At 41.7% G+C, this 21,774-nt stretch overlaps 1 long non-coding RNA gene across 2 annotated transcripts in view; it reads right to left on the reverse strand.

Annotated features, from left to right (window-relative positions):
• Positions 1-21,774, reverse strand: part of LOC135304156 (uncharacterized) — a 46,696-nt gene that overhangs the window by 12,339 nt on the left and 12,583 nt on the right. Inside the window, exon 2 of one of the 2 annotated variants that reach the window (XR_010365602.1) lies at positions 18,526-19,068. The exons of the other annotated variant lie outside the window; for it this stretch is intronic. This is a non-coding gene — a long non-coding RNA (uncharacterized LOC135304156). Of the gene's footprint in view, positions 1-18,525; positions 19,069-21,774 lie in introns of those variants that run through there. 2 annotated transcript variants of the gene reach the window in all.

The following is a 21,774-nucleotide window of genomic DNA, read 5'->3' on the forward strand; positions in this document are numbered from 1 at the left end:
AGAGATAAAGTTCAGATGCTCTGTGGTTTTGGCTGGAGCAGGAACAGCTTGGTAATGGTAGGATGGCATTACAAGCAATGCCAGCTGGGGAAAATGGAGACACTCATAAGGCCAGAAAGCAACGCTGACTACTTTGAAAATGTTTCTTAGATGGAAAACTGTGGCAATTAAGAGAGGCAAACAGGTCCTGAGGGCATTTGGAGACACAGGTCAGGAGCAGTCCATTTAGCAGGCAGTAAAACTAGGACAACTTCTTATGCCAGACCTTAAGGTTTTATCTCAGAACAAGCTTTCTCTTTTTATACTCCTAAGGGCAGCAAACTCAATTTTTACTTCTTCTGCAGACATCCAGAATTGTACTGCTGTCAAGTGCATCACCACTGGAAAATCAGTACCTTTCCTCTCATTGCCAGTACCTGGCCAAAGCATCAGACAAGCACAAGGGCAATTAAAACATCACTCTGCTCCAAGACCTATTGAAAACCCAGAGGCTTCAGTGATAACATTTAAGTAGGCTAACATCAAAATGCTCTAGCAGACCTGGCTAACAACGAGTATCAGGCAGCAAAGCTGGACTTCTCTTTCCATGGGTTCTTTTTCCTCATCACAAATTAAAACACAGATCTGCATCTGCATAATGCAGCTATTGTTTCACATTTACAAAATTCTTAATTTCAAAAATGCAATTCAAGACACAAAAAAATAGTTTTCACTGCTGTAGTTTTCAACACTTTGAACAAACTCTTGAAATAGTGCATTAATATAGAAAAACAGGAAAGCACCTGACAGCAGCAGGAATGCAGCAGGGCGTGGGATGACTGGAAAACACAAACAGAATAACCAAAATCCCACACAGAGCAAGATGTGAAAATAGATGCTGGAGAGGAGGAAGAAAGCTCTGGCATGTCAGATGCTGATCACAGAGATGCAGGGCAGTGGCTTCCCAAGTCAGCTCTCAGTACCTTCCCAGCAGCAGGAATGTGAAGGGCTGTGGTCAGCAGGCTTAACTCACTTTTTCAGAAGAAAGCCTTCAAGAGAGGACCTGTAGGATAGTAGCAGTCACTATGCAAAGTTACTACAAATGAGAGAAACTAGCACAAGAATCCATCCATTTTTTCTTACATCCACAGGTAGATAAAATGAAGAAATGGTAGGGTCAGCACTGGCCCTCCAGAGAACTAGGCTCTATTCAAGATGGGAATGTAAAAGTGTCTGAACATTTTCTTGCAGAATTGAATTAGGAAGTTGGCCAGATAAAGAGGACTGAAAATTGATGGAAAATGAGAGTGTGATTTTGGGTCAAGGAGAACTGAAGTTAAAAACAGTAAGAGATAGGCAGATAGACAATGAATGCACTTTAATGACCACACAGAGACCCATTTCAAACAGTGCTTTATAACCTTCCTGCTACTCATCAGGTCTCAGCCAGCCCGTAGAGGATGTGCTTGACATGCTGCAGTGAATAGAAAAGTTCAAACATTAATCCATCCACACCGAGGTGTGCCCTGCCCTAAGGGCATGCAGCTTAAATTGGACAGATCTAGAACATGAGGGGAGATACAGAAAAACAAGAGAGCAAACAAATGTTAAGTGGTATTATCAAGGCAAGCCATACACCTTTTGAATGGTTTTATTTTTTAATTTCTGTGGTAAAGCAAAATAAAGAATGGGATAACATTGAGCAAATAGAAGGACAAAGACATGCCTGAGATGCCTGACCACATTACAACTCCAGGTGCTTTTGATCAAAAAAGCAAGTTAGCTACAGAGGAGGGGAAGGTATGGGAGTAGCCATTTTTGATGGTAAAACTACATTTTATTTCATGATAGTGCTTCAATAGCATTGTGGCTTTTTGTTTACCTATGGATTCAGGCAGTGCAGAGACATACAGCCATGCTAATTGAGATGTTCGGTCACTCATGACTAGTCTGAGTAGACAAAAAAAAAAGCCTAAGAGGAAGTAGACACAGACTTTTCCAAAGTCAAGATCAATTTAGAATATATGAGTAAAAACAATATACAGATAAAAGACCGGCTGTAAAAAGTAAAATTTAGACTTGCATTGTCCAGGAGTTTGATTCAAGCACATCCAAATTTCAGGGTATTTGCTGTGTGTTTCTGTGATGCCAGTAAGAGAATATGGCTTAAGATCAGCCTTTAATTAGATAGATTGTCCTCTGTCCACAGGCCCATTAAGCACAGATGCTCTTGCCAAGACAAAAGCAGAACTGCTAGAAATTTTGGAAAGAGATGAAGAGGGAGGCCTTAAGAAATAAATGATATTTTGGAAAACTGTATTTGGATTTAGTTAAAATAGAAGCATATCTCCTTACTCTCAATGTACAAAACCTTGAGAGACTGTGGTGCATGCATGGCCAGGCTCCACAGATAATGTCAGGTAGGTGCTGTTATTAATTGGTCATTTCAGACTTTTATTCAGTTGGTTTTGCAGACAAATGTTTTTCTGCCATTTGGCTGCATCCACAGCAAGGATAGAAGATTGTCATCACTTCGTCATGCTAACAAGGCAGTAATAAAAAAGAACTGGCAATCTGGAATGAAACTGTAGAAAATGTAAATGGTGGAGCCACAGCACTGGTGCCAAATATTTCCAGTAAAGGGATATAATTATTTTCAGGTACTTACACTGTGACAGGAAAGAAGTAGCTGAGAGCTTTTGGTTTTGGCTCTTTACCCCTAAAGCTGCAGAGGCAAGATGTACCAAACACACAGAGCAATGATCCAGTCTGGGAGCTTCTGCTTCTGGCATTCACAGCTGAGGTGACTTCAGAGACCAGGAGATTATAAAGCTGCTGAGCTTTTCACTTTGAATCACCTCATACTCAACACATCCTTTAAGGCCAAGCATATGGCTAGGAAAGTCTGAGCAACTCAAAGTTTTCTCTCTTAATCCTTTGGCTGACTGGTGACAAGTGTCTCAGGATTAATAGAACAGGACATTGAGGGAGAATCCACTGAATACAAATCACCTGAGCAAGGCTACATGATGCTTCTCCCCACTTTCAAACTAAGAGCTCAGCACTAGTGTTTTGGAATTTGCCTGACACTTCCCTGATTCACTAAGATGTTCAACTTCTACAGGTATTTAACAAACTAGGTCTGTCGGTGACATCTGTACAGGAGGCAAGTTAACTCAGTGCCAAGTAGACATCCACTATTCACCCCAAGAGGAAATATATTCTCACAGCAGGAAGACGAGCAAGTTGTTGGAATTCTGCATTCATACAGAAAAAAAAAATAAAATAAAAAAAATAAATAAATAAAAAGAAAATTTAAAAAAAAAGGAAAATGCTGTACAGAAAAAAAAAAATGAAAGCAAATCTCCTATAAGAAAACAACCCTTAATTAGATACTACAGGTTCTTTTCTTTGGAGCATGTAGCATGCAGATGAGGAAGTACCTTTCCAGAATTAAGGACCTTTCCTACTAGTTTTCAAGAAGGTCTGCAGTCATTTAGCTCAGCAAGGAAGTTATTACACTTTGGGAAGAGAGAAGCAAACAGCCAAGTGAGTGCAAATCACTACAGCAGACCCAGCAAACCTCACTCAGATGGCCTCAGGCTTAGAAATTGAATATTTCAGGTCTCACCCCAGTGCAGTTCACATTCCCTGGAAATTCTCTATTAGGGACAAGGCTGAGTCTAACCTATTTTTAGCTTTGTCAGGCTTTCTGAAATACTTGGCAAACCACTTGCTACACCTCTACTTGTCACCTGTAAAATGGGCACTTGTCCTTGGCACATCCCACCTCAAGGCCTGATTCACACGTTCACAAACACTGTTAGAAATACCAGCACCCCATTCATTCAGAACACTGCTCTGTCTTAAAATGTTCCATTTCCCATTTATTTTCAGGCCATCTGCAAAAGCATGCATGGATGTAAAATTTACTTCTAAATAGTGTGAGAATGGTTGTGTTCAGAAATTCATCTGCAGTCCTCTACTTGCCTTCCTCTACAACTTCCTGGAATAAGTATAGACTATGCCTCAGGAAAACAAAGCTATTTGAAAAGAGAACAGCTGCCATGGTGCTGAGTCAATGCAGGCAGACAAAATAAAATAAAATAAAATAAACTGCACTGCATCTGTGGCAATGTGTTTCCCCCCCCTCCATCACAATATCCCGATGCACAAGGCCTTGGCAACACTTTAGCAAACAGTCCAAGCGTGCGCTTCAGAGAAATGCATCCAAACCCTGAGATCATTAAAACAACACACTGATCCCTGCAATGGGGCAGCTGCTGCTGCAGCATCTGCTTTAGAGCTGTTTCCTCTGCCTCAGTCAGGTTCCTCCAAGCCATCTTCCTCCAAGGGATGAGCTGGGAAAAGGTGCAGTAGTTACTTACGGCTGTTAGCAGCAGCAAAAAAGGTAAAAGGCTCCAAAAGCCCCACCATCTTTTGCCAGGCATTGGCAGAGAGGTGCTGTTCATCTTTTCTGGTGACAAGAGCAGGTTTAGAGTGAATATTTCATCTATGCTTTCACAGGGGAGGTTTTCTCCATTGCAGCTATTTTCAAATGTGGTGAAGGGTTTTCTACACTTGGCACTGGGGAATGCAAACCGGCACTTAACTCTTGGTGCTCACAGGGAGCACCAAGTCCTGGGGAGACACCAAAAATGCTTGCTCAGTGTTGGGATATTATCTATGACATCCCTCATGTACTCTGTCAGCTGCACTAGAACATACACTGATATAGAGCATATAAAGTTACAGTAAATACAGCCTTGGAAGCATCCAGAAATACTGAATAAAATAAACAAAACAAGTAAAATATGTTTGGCATCCTGGCCAGGGAATTCAGGGCTTGGATAATCCCTTCAAACTTTTACTTCAATTGAGGCTGGAGTGTTCTGCTTATTTAAACGACACCTGCAAAAAAAAAAAAAAAAAGAAGAAGAAGAAACAAAACCCACCCACCCCTACTTTTAAAAGTGGGAAAACCATGCCATGTGTTCAAAAGCAAAGTTTAAAAACGGCAGCTTTGTGAATGTTCTGAACCATAAACTGGTTTTGTGAATATTATGAAAAGCAAAATGTACATTAGCAAATTGCAACATTCATACTCTGTGAAAGAGAATTTGTACAGCTGTAGACTGGTACATTTGAGCTGCAAAACTTCAGTAGAACAGTTTTTTACAGGAACAAGCCAAATTCTTTAAAAACCTTTCTTTGCTTTGGGATAGAGCCTTTTAGAACCTAATAAGCTCGTTTTTATTGTCCTCCCCTTATTCTGAAACACATTTTCATGGATGTAAAGGACTTTTCACTGGGGCATAAAGCAGAACTCCAGACATGGCTGAACTAACACCTAACAGCACTTCCTTTTGTACAGAATTTCTTACAACTTTGTACACAATCCCTTATGCCCCACACCTCTCCAAAGAGGGCAGGGTGCTCTTTCTGTCTTTTCCCAGGAATTTGTTTGGAAGGCTGAGTCCTTTTTAAGGTTTCCACTGCATTGCTCTGCTCATCTCCTCCTGGAAGAGGGAAGGGTGGATGGGACCCTCCTCTCTGCAATTTTATACAAATATCAAATTGAGTAAAAAAAAAATAGGGAAATATATTTTATGGACACAGATTAGGAATCTTGACACCACCAATCAGCACTTTATGGGACAAGATATAATTAAGATGTCAAAAATAATAAATTAGCACCGAAATAGAGCATCTTTAATAATAAAGCTTTCCTGTTCATAAAGAACTTTTCCTATTGCACAAAAAGCTTCTCTAATATAAAAGAAAAAACTACATTAGACTTGAATTATCATTTTTATCAGCTTCTTTGCACTTTTCTAGCAACATAAATGAATCTATACTGAGTACAAATAACCTACATTTAATCTTATCTGTTGATATTGCAGAATTGGTAAAAAGAGGCATTGTGGTAAGGATCATACCTGGTATGTTCACAATAGTTTTATCTAGGGAAGAACTTTATTAGCAGCATGAAACTGAATATTATGTATTATAATGAGAGGAAATCACAGCAAGATGTTCAAATGTGCCTTTCTATGCATGTATATCGAGCACCTCTGAATTTTTATCATGGTATATTTGTCAACTGCTGCCTCCTAGGAGGCATTCCGTGGTGAACACTGTGGGATCTGCATTCCCAGCTCTAACCCTAAAAACAGAAATCTTCATACCAATGAGTAAATGCTCAGTTTTCCTGAGCCTCTCTGACTGAAAACACAAAGGTTCTTGGGTAACTGCATATTTTAAGTACTTTGTGCAGATTCTGTAACTAAATATGAGGATTATGGTCCCAAAGTTTTACTTTCTTTTAGGAAATCACCAATTATTCACATGGTTATTTCTAATAATAGGATTACATTAAAATAGTTTCTTGAAATGTTTTGTCACTGACTGGCTGTAACTGAAAAGTTTCTTTGGCTCTTACTGCTTTATCTAGTACAGAAATATTTTCCTTGCATGCTAGATATCTCTACAGTAGGCTTGTTATAAATTAGCAACATTTCTATGTTCTCCTTACACTGGAAGCATGTAAGTACAAGGAACTTTACTCATACAAGTAGGGTCAAAAAGCCAAACAAGAGTATTCATCAAATATCTATACTGTGCATCTAATGCTTGTAGGATTGAAAAGCTGATCTAAAGTACTGACTAAAAATAGCCAGCATTTCTTTTGGTTTAAATACAATAAAGCAAGAAAATAATGGGTGACAAATAATTCAGCTATTTTATATCTGGATTTTCAAGAATAAAAAAATCAGATTTTTGTTGTATAGTCATTACTGACACTTTAGAATTGTATGAAAATTCTGGAGTATATTTCCAAAAACTGAAGGAATAAAAAGCCTTCACTGATAGTACCTGGAACTGTTAATTAAATTTGACCTTGAAAGCTGTAAGAAAAACACTCTGCCAAGAAACCATTTTATCGCAGGAGTAGATTTGGTGTTTTACATTCCTGCTCAGATGACCAAATCACTTTTCTTTATGCACCCTTCACAGCAACGGCAAACTATTCCACATAAGCCAAAAGCCTGGTACACCTTTATTTTAAGAGCAGTGTGGAAGAATTTTAGTAATTTTCTCTGCATTGGTTAAATGCTGTCTTGTAGCTATCACAACTTGAAAGAAAAGAGTGTGACCTGAAAAGGTTGGCTAGAAGTAAAAGTACATTATTTAGCTACTGTCATGCCTAAACCATTCTAACAAAAATCTGAAACATTTAGGCTCATCAATGCAGACAGAATGGAGCTCTCCCTACCAGCTCCGGGCTTATTCAAAGGTTAGGTTCAATTTAGTGTCAGTTCAAACTCATTTAAAACCCCATCCATGGATTGAGTTTTCTGTCTGTGCTGCTGGGGCAGCTAAAGGAGGAGGAAGATGAGATCAGAATGCTTCAGCTATCTTGATTCACTTTTGAATTAATGTCTATAGTCTTACGTATACAAACTGGATCTATTCCTGCAATTTTTATTTTTTTTTCAGTGAGGTGCACAAGGCCAAGGTAGGTTTCTGTTTTCAGCTAGGAACCTGTCTCACAGTGAAGCTAAACTTTGATCACAGAACTCTTGGGTCACTCCAAAACCTCAGTTCAGTGTTGTATATCCCCACAGACTAAGGAAGATGTTCTTCAGCTTTTTTTTTCCTCTCTTTCCCTGTTGTTTTGCACTCTCAAGAGCACAAATTCTTTCTAGCCCATGCCTAGGCAAGGCAGAGGCAAAGCTTTAAATCATTTCTCCTTAAAACTAAAGCAGTGGAGCAAGAGGCATCATTAGCATAAGTGGAAGAGTCAACAACTTAAAGTGGTTTAAAAACCTTATAAATTCACCAAAAAATATTTCACAGGGGAATGAAAAAGGCACATAAAATACAGAAAGCCATAACAATGTCTGCCAAAATCTAGATGCAAATATATTGAGGATTGGTTCCACTTTATGTTTGTTTTAGTTCCGCTGTAGCGCTGAGCTTCGCCGGGAGCTGACTCATCGCGCTTCTGAAAGGCAACAAAGTTTAACATCTCAACTGGGGAGCGCAATCCGCCCCAGACTGCATCTCCACGGCTCTTACTGGCTGACCAAGGAGAATTATCTGATTTAGAAAATGCTCGACACCTCTAAGAACTCCTCCGCAGGCCCAAATGCCTTGCCCAGCCCAAATTAGCTGTAGCAGATAATTCTGCAGGAAATGTTTAGCAAGCTTATTAGGCCTTTGCATATTAACACAGAGGGGGAGGAAAAAACCTTTTGCCACGGCTATTGAATCCTGCATGTAAAATATTTTTCAGTAAAAAGATGACAGCAGACTGCCTTATTGCTCTTTGCTTCTGTCATCAGTCTCAGTTTAATTCAAAGTTTATTAAAGTAAATGGGAGTCAGAAATTTAATAAACTTATAAAATACAATTATTTTATACATTCCCATGAAAGGGTGCTTCAGGACATGGTAGAGACTCACGGAATCACAGAATGTTAAGGGGTTGGAATGGGTCTCAAAGGTCATTTAGGCTCAACCCCCCTGCCATGGGCAGGAACACCCCCCAGTAGACCAGGTTACTCAAGCCTCTATCCCACCCGGACTTCAACAGTACCAGGGATGGGATATTCACAAGCTCCCTGGTCAGCCTGTGCCAGGGCCTCACCACCCTCACAGTAAAGAATTTCTTCCTAATAGCTAAGCTAATTTTCCTCTCTTTCAGCTTGTACCCATTACTTCTTATCCTATTGCTACATTTCCTGATAAAGAAGCCCTCTCCAGCTTCCCTGTAGAACAGACAGTGGAATATCTTCTCAAGTATGGGCAAGCTGCATTGGTTCACTGTGACACCTGCCTCACTCTGAAGAGTTCTAACTAAAAAAGAATTGTACAAAAATTAGAAAGAAAAACATACAATATGAGAAGGGGGGAAATACCATCTGGTTCAAGGTCTAAAATAAAGCCTAACCAGACAAAGCACTCTCCTACAATTTAGTTACAGCGATCTCAGCTGGGCTCAGCTGTGTGTGTCAGGTCCCATCAGAAATGCTCTTGGTCTCTGTCACTTCTTTTCAAGTTCACAGGAACCAGGGCCCTCCCCAGTGCCCAGCTCTGAGCTGTCAGCCCCAAACTCGGTGTGCATTAAACCAGCCAAGGTTGTACCTTAAACAGCTTTGTTGTCTGGCCAAGTGGGAAGGCCTGATCTACAGAAGGGTTTCCAGAGTAACATCAGGCTCTTTCACAGGGTGTCTCTTCCTAACACAAATCTTCCCTCATTTTTATTTTTGTAAAAAAAATGTGGGACTATTCAAACTCAGGTGATAATATCTGAAGGTGCAGATGGGTGCATCTATTTGCCTGCCATCACCACACCAAGGTTTCTTCTCCTGCTGAGGATCCCATTAACATGTAAATCTTCCCCATTCTTGCCTGACACCTGAATTTTTCAAAATAATTTAGCATCCCTTTTTCTCACCTGCAGGGCAACTCTCTTCCTTTTAAATGTTAAGTAGGCATTTGGTGGCTTAGCCTAAAGTATTAAATTCAGAACTATTTATCAGTTTCCTTCACCTCCCTTCACCCCCATTCACCTCTCAATCATCACTGTAGAGAAGCTGGAACTGTCTTTGGTTCTCCCCAACCAGACTTCTCCTCAATAACCAAGGATGTTAAAAGGTGTAAAGTAACCCATGGGTGAGTGACAGGAAGATTTGGTCAGTGGTCTTTGGAGATGGCCTGCACAACTTCATTTCTAGGTTTACCATTCACAGCCACCCTGAGAAAACCTGGGCTCTGCTCTATGCTTGTAAAATGGTAGCAGTCAGGGAGCTCCACATCCAAGCCAGCAGCACCTCCTGCAGACTGCCTGTCAGATGTTCTTTGCTCACACTTGGAGATATCTTGGTTCTGCTGCTTAGCAAATGCCCATCAACGTTGACAGAAAAGGATTTTATCCTGCATGGCTTCTGCATTTCCTATAATGCCCCACTGCATCAGAGTTCGGATAGCTCCCTTTAATACATTAATGTATATTTACTATGTTTATATTTTGAACCAAGAGATGCCAGGAGCTCTCATAATATCATAAAACCTGACAGCCTGAATTTGAGTAGTGACAAGCCTGTGGATGACTCTGCTGAAAAGCCTTGAGTAAGGCTTCCTTCAGCTTCAGAAGCTTTACTGCACCACAAGAAGATTTGGACAGCACAACACTGGCTAACCCAAGTCAGTGTCATCCAGCTGCTCCAGCCTGGCAGGGGCTCACTGCAGAAAACAGCATAAATTGAACAGAAAAACTAATGTTTGCTCTGTCAGCTGCACCTGCCTATCAAATCATGCTGCCCATTAAAAGTTATTTTCCAAAACCTCTTAACCTGATAAACTGAACAGACACAATGATACTTATGCTGCTAAGAAATACTGCAGTCTGTCAGTGCTGGAATACTTAACTATCAAATCCACCAGTTAGTTCTCTTCTCCAGAGAATTTTAACTCGTGACAAAAGTGAATTGGAGAGGCAGATGCTTTTATGGCAGTTTTGAGAGAGAAGCAGATCCCACATCAGAAAAGAGAGTTTGAAAACAGCCTTCCCTCTCTCCCAGTTATGTAAGAAGAAGTGTCTCCATTAAGTGTTTACAAACCCCACCATCCAAGAGGCAGAGAGCAATAGGTTTACATAAACAAAACCAAAGGTTTGTGCCATTTAGTACCGGTGTACACACATACAGAGCAGGTTTGTTTTAGTCTATTACACAAAATAACTGCCTCAGATGTTGTTATGGGCACTCATCTCTGACATGGGACATTTAATTCCCCATCAGAATCAATTAACTCATGGTTGAGACTACAGCTGCAGGGAATACTAATTAATAACTATTAATTAGTCAATTAAAGGTTGGGACAACCTGTCAGCCTCTGTCTCAGGTGAGCGTTATACAATACAAGGCTCACTGAAACAACCAGTTTGAAACTAAGCACATTTTCCTTTTGAGGAAAGCAATTAATCTGCTGCTTGTAATTCTGCTCAGTTTCTTCATTAAAAGCAGCATTCTTCCCCCTGTGCTGCAGACTCTGCCCAGCAGATAACCTTCCTTGCTGTGCTCACCTGCATCACATCACCTTGAGATGCACAGCTCTGGTCATGGTCCATTGTGTCCTCATCAGATCCTGCAGCAAGGGGAACGATTGCTTGGGCAGCTCCCACAGCTGCAGTCCTGGCAGGACTCTGGAAGCCTGGCCTGCCTGCTGGGAGGAGGATGCTGTGCCAGGAGACACTGGTTTCTGTGCTAACCAAACTGGAAAAGGAACCTGCTTCCCCCATTCCCCCCCAAAAAACAGCTGACAGCTTAGGAATCCCAGCTGCAGAGCAGGAGGTCAGAAATCTCCAAGTCCCCAGTGAGGCCACCAGCATCTGGAGCTGCTTCTAAAAGTGGAAGCCACCTTCCAGAAAGCTGGGAGGATGGTTTATGTACAGCCCTGCTCGCTGAGCTGCTGCACACCTGCAGAGCAACTGGAATGGCTTCCTCCACAAGGATACTAAAATAGCTTCTCAGCATCTCAAAATAAAGCAAAGTGGTGATATAAGGATAAGCCCAAAGATAGCCAAGGTTTACAACTTGGGTGGGAGGGGAATGGAACAAAAATAACACACAACCTAAGAATATATTCTTCACAATTTTTCCTATATGAGTTTTCTCTAAATCAGCCTTGAAAATAGTCTCTGTGAAATAAAGCTGGAGAACAAAGGAATTAAAACATAATTCCTGCAGAATTCTGCTCCTGCAGAAAATATATGTTAAGAAAGGAAGTTAAGAATAGAAACTAATGACTTCTACTAATTCTTTAAGAGGATATAATCCTAATAAATTCACTGGAGAAAGCCATGTCTAGTGCAGGCAAAGAGGCTGAAACCCCTGACCCTGGATCAACCCATGTAAATACACCTCGAAGCACTGAACATCTACACAATTAGAGCACAGAGAGAAAAGATACCAAAACCACTCCAATGACAACAGCACTTTTGAGGATTTTCTCCTTTTGAAGTCATCTATGCTGTTTCTGGCAAGGAAAACTAGTAAGGGCAACCTCTAACTCTTTGTGGGTACAGGAGACAAACCAACTCATAGATATTTTTTTACTGTGCATTATTTGTCTACTCAAAGTTAACTGTACAAAGGGAGAGGATGGCTGAGTTGCAAATGTTACACCATTCTCTAGGGCCTTTCCATGATCCTGATCTACTCTGATGTCTGAGAGTGCATGTTTGTGGTCCAGACCTTCTGTCAAAACCATGTCAGAGGTTTCTTCACATAATCTCCAGCTGCACACGCCCATTGCTTTAAAATGCTCATTCTCCATTTAGTCTAACCAAACACAACACCTCCCCCAAGTTAATAACTGAGGATTTCAGATGTACATGAGTGTGGAACCCACCAGACTGGGAGCTCTGCAATTATCTGTCACAGAGAAATGTGTCACGGTTATTTGGATACAAAATGGCTAGGACTTCTCAAAATTTCTGGAAGTAATAAAACAAAAGCCTTTCTTTAAAGCACAGAGGCAGAAGAACAAAGGGAAGAGGAAATTAAAGTAAATCTTGCACCACTGAGCTGGCACAGACCACTAGATCAATGCCAGCACACAGCTCGGCTGTACGGGAGCTCTGCATGCTGATCACCAGCAGGCTGCATGCAAATGCATCACTAAAGGAAGAACAAAGAACAAAGAGAGAAAGCAAACACAAAAGTACATGCACCATCATGCCATTTGGGTTTATTCATGAAAGGAATTTCATTCCTTGCTTCCTCCTCTGAAATGTGGCTTCTAAGGTGATGGCTCCCTCTGCACTTGCAGTGTAGCAAATTTCAGTAACTCCAATTACACACTGCCACACGTGCAGCAGGGATGCTGCATCCACCTTTACTGACAGATAACAAAAATGAATTCCATCAGTTCAAAGACTTCTCTCTAAACACGCATTCAAAGGAAACCATTTCTAAGAGTGAGTTTTCTCTTGTCAGCATCACAATATACACAGGTGGGCTGGGGTGGAGGCAAGTGCTACACGTCTTTGTGAAATTTCTGAAGGATTTCTGCCTCCATTATCATTAATAGCTGGGCTTTCTGGTATTCCCTAATGTCTGCAAGTCTTCTTCAATCACTTCATCAAAGGCCACAGAGCTTGATTTCTCAATAAGTTGTCAGCTTTTAATAGTCTCTCCATAATAGCAGTATATTTTAGATTAGTAAGATTAGGGAGCAGATTTTTAAAGGTTTTTCAGAACCAAAAAGAGCAGGTAAGAAATGCAGCAGCATTTCAAGGTATTTCAGGAAATTCAGCTACCATTATGAAACATACAGCAATGCCTGAATGTAAAGATACATACATGTTACTCGTGTACTCACAGTCAGGAATTAACTGGACCCAAACCCAAAAAAACAGGAGTACAGTTCATTCCCCCCAGTGACCTTCAGGCCAGGTCATCCATTTACACAGCTTTACACAGAATCTGTGCTCTGCTCCAGCTCAGGCACCAACTGGGAAAACAGTTCTGGGTCTCTAAGACACAGCCTCCCACCTTTGGGGATTTCTCCTTCTGTGTCTGCTCCCAGAAATATCTGCAGCAAAACCCATGGTACCAGCACAGCATCAGCCCCCCTGGCAGAGGCAATTCCCTCAGATCCTTTGGACACAGGCAGCAACACAAGGTCCTGCTCTGGAAAACAGGTGGGGAATCCCTTTCCATAGGGCTGGAAAGGAAACCCACTGCAAGCAGATGTTTACTGAGGAGCCTTAAACAAAGTCTGTGATTAAAGCCAACCCAAATAATCAGACACAGTTTGTTCCTTCTAATCATCAAACTGCTGTCCACATTATCCCTGACATGTGAAAGGAAAAGATTGAATGTTGAGTTTATTAATTTACTTCTTTAATAACTGCCTGTGTGATGCCTCATTTGTTATATGTTTCTCCCTCACACTGTTCCAAGAGCAAATACAAGTTTTAATATTGTTTATGTTACTATCATCTGAAAATTAATAGCTTTTCATATATCTTTTGACTTCCTAGTGGCTACAAGGAAAAAAAATCTTAAATATATTCAAGGCTAAGTGTCATTTAAACTGCCTCTGATATACATGTATTATAGTAAATTACCATAAACATGCTATGCAGTGATGGAGACAAATGCCCAAAGAGAAAACCCATGTAAACAAGATAACTAAAACTGTCTTATACATATTTAAGGGATCCATAAATGAGAGCTAGTCATAAACTTGACAAAGGTAATAGAAGATATATGTTAAACTTCATTGCTATAAAATTCAGGTTAAAAAGGTGATATAAATATTTTAGTCTTTTATCTAAGATTCCATCATTAAAGATTTAGTCCCACTTGAGCTGCTTTGGGGAGGCTGGAAGGATTTTTTACTTTTTCACCTCTTTTTTTTTAAAATTTTGCACCTTTTGTTAGTTGATTTGAGTACTGATTGATTTTATCATGGCTTTGGGATATTTGGTATTTTCCCGAATTCCCAGGTACTCAAACACAATATTTGCATGGGAATCTCATCACATGCAATTTCTAGTTCCCAGGGTTGCAAAGAGGAGTAAAAAATCTGCAAGAGAGATATAAAGGATGCCTTAAAAGTGCAGAAAAAGGTAAAATAAATATTTTTCAAAAAGGGAAAAATAAATAAAACCCATCATAAGCCACTATTTATTTGTTATAGTCGACCTCAAGAAACTGTTACATGGCTTCTAATCTTCTATAAGTTAGACACTCCAGCCAGCACTGGATGCAAACACAGAGCTTGTCATGGGCTTGAGCGCTCAAAATCCTGATTCAGGAACAGAGCTGCCACCAATATCTGCCACAGCTTTACACCAATATCCGTCCCAGCACAACTCCTTAAAAAATATTTATCCTTACACAAAAAAATTATATATCACCCTGAGGTGCACAACTTCCATGTGCAACATGGAAATAGCTGTTAATGCACATTACAGGCATCCTGAAAATTAGATGTTAATGCTCATTACAGGCACACTGGTATTGAATGTCATGTAGGTGTTGCTCTTGTGCTCAGTTTACTGTGCTGATCTTTAAATATTTTTTTTTAAATAGGCAATTGAGGTTTATTTATTGAATCTAACCCAAAACAAATGGGTTTTCCAGATCAGAAAGATGTAGAAGCAGCAGTTTTGGGGCTTTCCCAGGATGGCCCTGGCATGCCTTTCCCAGCACAGAGCTCCTGGAGCTGAAGGCTCTTTGACTCTCTCATGCAAAACCACGTTGGTTTTTCAGGTCCTGCTCTCTTGCTCTGTCTCTCAGTGATTTCCTCATGAGGGCAGATCAAATTTGAAGTGTTTCCCCCTCTCACCCCCAACAGCCACTCCTGGTAATTTCTAACCCTGAAAGCCAGGCCAGGTCTCTTCTGGCTGACACATTAGCAGCAGCAGACTGTGAAATCAGAGGTTAGCTAATAAGCCATCAGGACAGTCTGGACTGTCACTACAGTCCTGGCAGAAGTAATAACACTGATTTAGTCAGCAGAGTAACAAAATGTAGCTCTGAAATCCCAGGTAGCAGAAATCCACAGACTGAAAATCCTTCCATTCATAAGCTATTGCTTTTGAGTCTGGAATCACAGGAAAAGGTGCTATCATTCAAAAATTGTCTGAGATATTTTGCTAATAGAGTTAAATTTCTAGTGTTTAGTTTAGATCCTATGCTTCAGGGAAAGAATCGTTTCACTTGGAGCTTTTCTTACTTAATTTAAGCAAAGGTGGGCCAGAACAAATGTCCTTGGTCTGTATATTCCCATACATTCTATTCTTCAAAAATCAAAAGCTGACCTTGTGCCTGTGATCCATCTGTCCCCTCAGCACTGCTGTGTGCCTTCCTACATTCCCTCTCTGAGCCTGCTTGCCATTCTCTGTGCCTGCTTGCCACCTGTTTATTTTCTCTTCATCAACTTTTTTGGGAAGGTGCCATTTCATTTTCCGTCAAGTCTCTTCTCTCTTTCATTGATTCTCATCTGTATTTTTCCCTTCTGCCCTCACCCAGCTCTACACACATTTTCTTCTCCATTAAGTTAACTCACAATTCATCAAGATTGTGCACTCCAGAGCCAAGCAGATATGGAGCATTTGAGAAGGAAAGGCAGGGATTGCTCCAGCTCGCTAATAAAGGGTATCAATCTTGCTCCCATTTTAATGAAACAAGTTGTAAGCTTCCCTTAGTCACACTAATGAAAGTGTTTTGCCAAGTTTATCCCTAGCATGAATTCCACAACAAAAAGTAGGGGAAGAAGGGGGTACAGCATTGAGAATAATGGATGGATATTTTTAGCTAATGGATATTACGTATTAGAAAAACTAATAATGTTTTGGGGCTAGGGATAGGATAACAACATCCATCTCTGTAGTGAAGTAGAGGGCCAGGACCCTCACTCTAAAGAGCACATATAATTTCCATTATATATGTTCACAAGGCCAGTGAAGACCACATTGACCACATCTGTGAAGGTCTTGGGGAGGGCTGAGGGATTTTGCTCCATTATTAAAGGGTTCTATAGCATCAAAGCCAGGAGAGAGGTAACTCCAGCATTCCTCTTCAGAATTCCTCTTGCATTCCCCAGAGTAATCACAAAGCCCTGCCCTAACTGGATGGGTCTCTCATCTCACAGGGCTGCTCAGGATGTGCAGCTCCCACTGAGAACCATCCACATCCCTGGGCACAGGGGGGAAAGGGCCCCTCTAAACTGCTTCAGGAGATCAGGGCTTTGTTTCCAAGGATGGAAAGGAGCTGTCTGCACACAGCCAAGGACTGCATATCTGAAGTCACTTCATTTTCCTGCTAACATCACTTCAGGGACTTAAAAGCTATTCCCCATCCCCAAATTCTACTTTCCCAGTTTCATCCTTATCTCCCTCTCCCACCAGCACTCAGTGAGCCTGGATATAGCCTAATGCCAACTGTGCAGCCATGAGTTGCTCTGAAGTCTCTGTATTCTTTAGCTCACATTTCTCCAGACAGGAGCTGCAGAAGAGCTTTTCCCCCTTTTCCAGCTGGAAGGCTTCCTCAGCATGGCTGTGCCAAAGCCAGGGTGCATCCTTTGCTTCTCCATCACCAAATTCTTCTCCAGACCACGCTGGACCCCCGGCAAAGGGCTCAAGAGCAAAGGGAACAGGAAGGACTGAAACAGCTCCCCACACACCTCACTGCTCTTGTGAATCTCTCCATCCCCAAGTTACAGAAGCATTACACTGAGAAAAATGCAACCACGTCAATCTGGTGTCTCCCCTCATCTCATGTTGATCTTCCATACCATTACAATGTTACACCAGTATGAATACTGCATTTAATGCCTTATTCTCCCTTATTCCCATGAGAGATCTCATTTGCCTTCATCCTGAAATAATATGACATATTATCACCAGTTATCACAAACTACAATTTCTCTGTCTCTCCTGGGAAGTGTATTTTATACCCTGCTTCTCACCCGAACAAATCCTTAAGAATGACTGAAAACAGAGAAAATCTGGTCTACCTGAGCAAAAAAAAGAAGAATGGGGGAAAAAGGAAAAGCCAGGTCATCATCAGAATAATCAGAATACAGGATCTTAACACCAAGTTCACAGCTGTCAAAAAGATCAACTCATTGTGATAGGGCACTTCTTACTTTGATAAGTACAAAACATGAGCTGTGATGATGACACAAGTTATTATGGTTAGATTGGGTTTTTTAAATGATAGATGAACTCCTTGGTTGTTTTCTCTCTTGTGATAGTTCTGAAAGGAGAGACTGTACAATGGCAGAGCATAATTGAATTGTAAAGACAGAGGCACAGATGGGTAACAACTCTCTGTCATTTGTTCCCAAAACTTCCTAAATGAAACTCACATCAAAATGTGAAAATCCGTAAAGCATCATTAATTTCAAGGGATCAGAGTAAGACTTTAAACAGGAACTATGAAATAGTTTCTGTGTGTACTCTTCTGATGTCTTTCCTATTTCATCTAATTAACAATAAAACAGATGTCCCGTGACAAAATCAGCTTTTTCATCCAATAACACCCTGACAATCTAAAAATGCCAAACCCTTCACATATGTAAGTTAAATGTCATTGGAGACAGTTGATGCAATTTAGAGATAAAAGCAAAGGGAATATTAACTTTGGCTAACAGTCTACAGGGGTGCAAAAAAACCTTATTGTCTGCCCTTCAAGGTTAGAGATCTCTAGTGCAGTGAATTTTGAACTAACCCTGTTCTTTAAATGTAATCCTCCAATACTTCAGAAAGTTAAATTAGTAAGTTACAAACCTTAAGATAAATTATATATATACATATATATATATGTTGAAGTACTCAAAGCTCTTTTAAAGGCTCATATTCTGAAGTAGAAGTAGTCTGTATTTCTGTATTTTCTGTTGCCCAGTTGTAAGAGCCAGGAATAAAGGAAGATTAAACTTCAACTCAGAAAGATAAACCAGGAATATAATAGCAAAATGGATCTGGCTTCCTTTACGTGGCTACATAAGCATGGGTATGTACTTAAAATAAGTAGCTCAAATATTCCAGAACAACAAACATTCACTCATTAGCAGTCTGTACCTGCTGCTAATTTACCACCTGCCTCCTCTAGATGATGCACAGATATGCAGGTTGGCATCAAAGGCAGGCTGTTTTCTGGACAGGGAATTCTCAATTTGTTTATGTTTTTCTCAGGAATTACACATGGAGGAAGGCAGTCAAGGCTGCTTCAGGTGGAGAAGTCTAATACAGAAATATTCACAACCTTCAGTCTAAGAATGTCTCCTCCTCATGTGTGCCCTCAAAGAAAATTAAGTTATTTTTGGTATTCAGAAGATACCCTTTAGAACAATACAATTATTCTGAAGATACTACATCTCTTTATGAAGTGTGATCCCCAGCACTCAGAGCGACTCTGGAGAAGTTCATCATTGTTGCAGTCGTGTGTCTTTTCCAATTCACGCAGCTCTGTGATTGACAGAAACTCCCAAAGCAGAATCCAATTAAGTATAATTTTGATTCTCATAAGACAAGTCTGCCTTTGTTGTAACACCAAAATCAGTTCTGAAACACAGATAAAACAGATATTAAATAATGTAATCTGAAGCTTCTCAGAGAGAATAAATGCCACTGATAATAATGCTGCCACTCTTCCCTTCTGCAGAATTCAGAGCTAGTTCTCTCCAAAACTGAAATATAAATATCTCAAGTTATAAGATACTAGGGGGCAGGTTTTTGAGGTTTTAAGGTGGTAAAAGTGCAAAGACTCAGAGAGATTTTCAGAAACCCCTGGACACCTGCTCCCACTGAACCAAGGGAAGTTACAAACTAATCCTCAGAGTATGAACACAATACTGTGGCTGCGCCACCTTTAGCAGATTATATTGTCTGTGATTCATCTTCTGTGTAAAATGTGCTTTGATAATGCTGGGTACAGGGCTGAGGCTACAGCAATGGGAATAATCACCATGATTTGTTACCCAAAAACCTTCAGAACTTCTGCATTGCCACACTACTACTTATCTTAAATACTTTCCAAACTTTGATCAATCCACCCACTATAGTCTTTCTTGCTCCACCAAACTTACTTCAGCTGTATCCAGTTCCTCCACACAAGCCATAATCTGCCAGTGCTTTTCTCCTCCTTCTTTCACACACCGAGGAATAGGATAGAAGATTTTGCTGCTTGCAAAGTGACCTCTGCCAGACTGGGGTCAGAAATTAACTCCATCTTCTCCTTCAGTGCCCGCACCATGCCAGACATGGGATGGTTTCCCATCACCTGCCTGGTTCATCTACCTGCTGCCTCTTGTTTAGTGCTTGGTGCCACTGGCAGCCACTGCAATCACAGTGACAGCCTTTTACAGGTGCAGACAGATTTGCTCCTTTCCAGTTCTTCCACTCTGCTCTTTGCACGGAGCCAGCAGAGAGGACACAAATCCTTGGGGCACCATTACAGACTCACTGCAGGGATGGGCTGGCCACCACCACAGGAGGGGAAAAAATCAAAAATCACTTCTAATAAAGGGCCACATTTCAGGAATTGGGTTTGGGTTCTCAACCACAAAGGCTAGAAGCCCAGGGGAATGGGTGCGGCCCCAGTGGGACAGCCCGGGGGACAGCAGTGGCCCCAAAGGGGGACAGGAGTGACCCTGAAAAGGGACAGGAGTGACCCTGAAAGGGGACAGCCCGGGGTCAGCAGTGACCCCAAAGGGGACAGGAGTGACCCCAAAAGGGGGACAGGAGTGACCCCAAAAGGGGGACAGCCCTGGGACAGGAGTGACTCCCCAAGGGGACAGCCCGGGGGACAGCAGTGACCCTGAAATGGACAGCAGTGACCCTGAAATGGACAGCAGTGACCCCCAAAGGGACAACCCAGGGACAGCAGTGACCCCAAACGGGGACAGCCTGGGGCCAGCAGTGACCCCAAACGGGGACAGGAGTGACCCCAAACGGGGACAGCCGGGGTACAGCAGTGACCCCAAAAGGACAGCAGTGACCCCAAACGGGGACAGCAGTGACCCCAAAGGGGACAGCCGGGGGACAGCAGTGACCCCAAAGGGACAGCCGTGACCCCAAAGGCACAGCCCAGGGACAGCCGTGACCCCAAAGGCACAGCCCAGGGGTCCCCGCTGCCCCGGCCCAGCCCGGCCGCCGCTCCGCAGTCTCTGCCGCCCTCCCGTGGCCGAGCGCGGCTCCAGGGCTGTCTCAGCCTCCTTTGGGAAATCCCTAAACATCCCCTAAACATCGCCCTGGGAAAGGCGTGAATGACATTTTTGTTGGTTTAAATGAACCCTCGTGCGCACAGCCCCGCGGGATGCCAGTGTCACACCCCTCTGTCTCACCCTAAAGCAAACCCTAAATCCACCCGCAGTCACAGCAGCAGAATTCAGACCTGCAGGGTGCTTTACAAAGCCCCACAGGACAGGTTCGTTCTTCTGCACCCTTGGGCCTGCATTCCTGGATTAGGATCAAACAAGGGGGAAAGGCAGAGAGATTCCATGAAGAAACTTGTGCGAGGTGACCACCATTTATTTTGAGCCTGCACACACAGACCCACCTTGATCATGCTGTGCTTTAAGCCTGTGTCACCTCCACTAGGTGACAATGTTTTATTCCTTACACTAAATTACCGCAAAATGGAAAATATTACACAGGACGTGACCAAAGCTTTCTTCAGGACAAAAACCAAAATCACCACAACCAAAACCACCCAAGCTAAAGTGATCCACATGGTAAACTCACTCTTCTATTCCCTGTATTCCTCATAGCCACAATAAATTGAAAGCATTTCACACAATTCAGTGAAAGGATAACCAGAGTGCTAAGTAAACATATTGGCACAGAGGCAGCATGACAGCTCAGCACACTCATGAATGGGCAAAAAGCCTCTACTAGTTGTGACAGAAAAGTTTGGCACTGGAAAGGGTTTCTATTTTTAGCCCAGCTTCCAAAGGAAATGAGGTTTCTGCAATCGTAGTACATGCAAATGTTGTGTGTCAGTCATCTGCATCACAATCCTACTACCACTACTCTGCCTAAACTGCCACCTGTAGCCTAAGTCTCATAAATTATGGAAATGCGTTGGAACTTGGTTCATTTAGCAAGTCCAATAGCAGAAAAATTCCCTGGAAGTGCTCTGACTACAAAGCTTCTAACCAACTTTAAGACCTGCACAGAAGGCTGCAGGATTTACTGCTGACCCCTCCTTTTGTCTGTGTCAGAGTAACCAAGTGCAGTCGAGTTTCCAGCAGGGATCTGCAGTCCACT

Source organism: Passer domesticus, chromosome 7 (genome assembly GCF_036417665.1).
Source record: "Passer domesticus isolate bPasDom1 chromosome 7, bPasDom1.hap1, whole genome shotgun sequence".
Lineage (NCBI taxonomy): Eukaryota > Metazoa > Chordata > Aves > Passeriformes > Passeridae > Passer > Passer domesticus.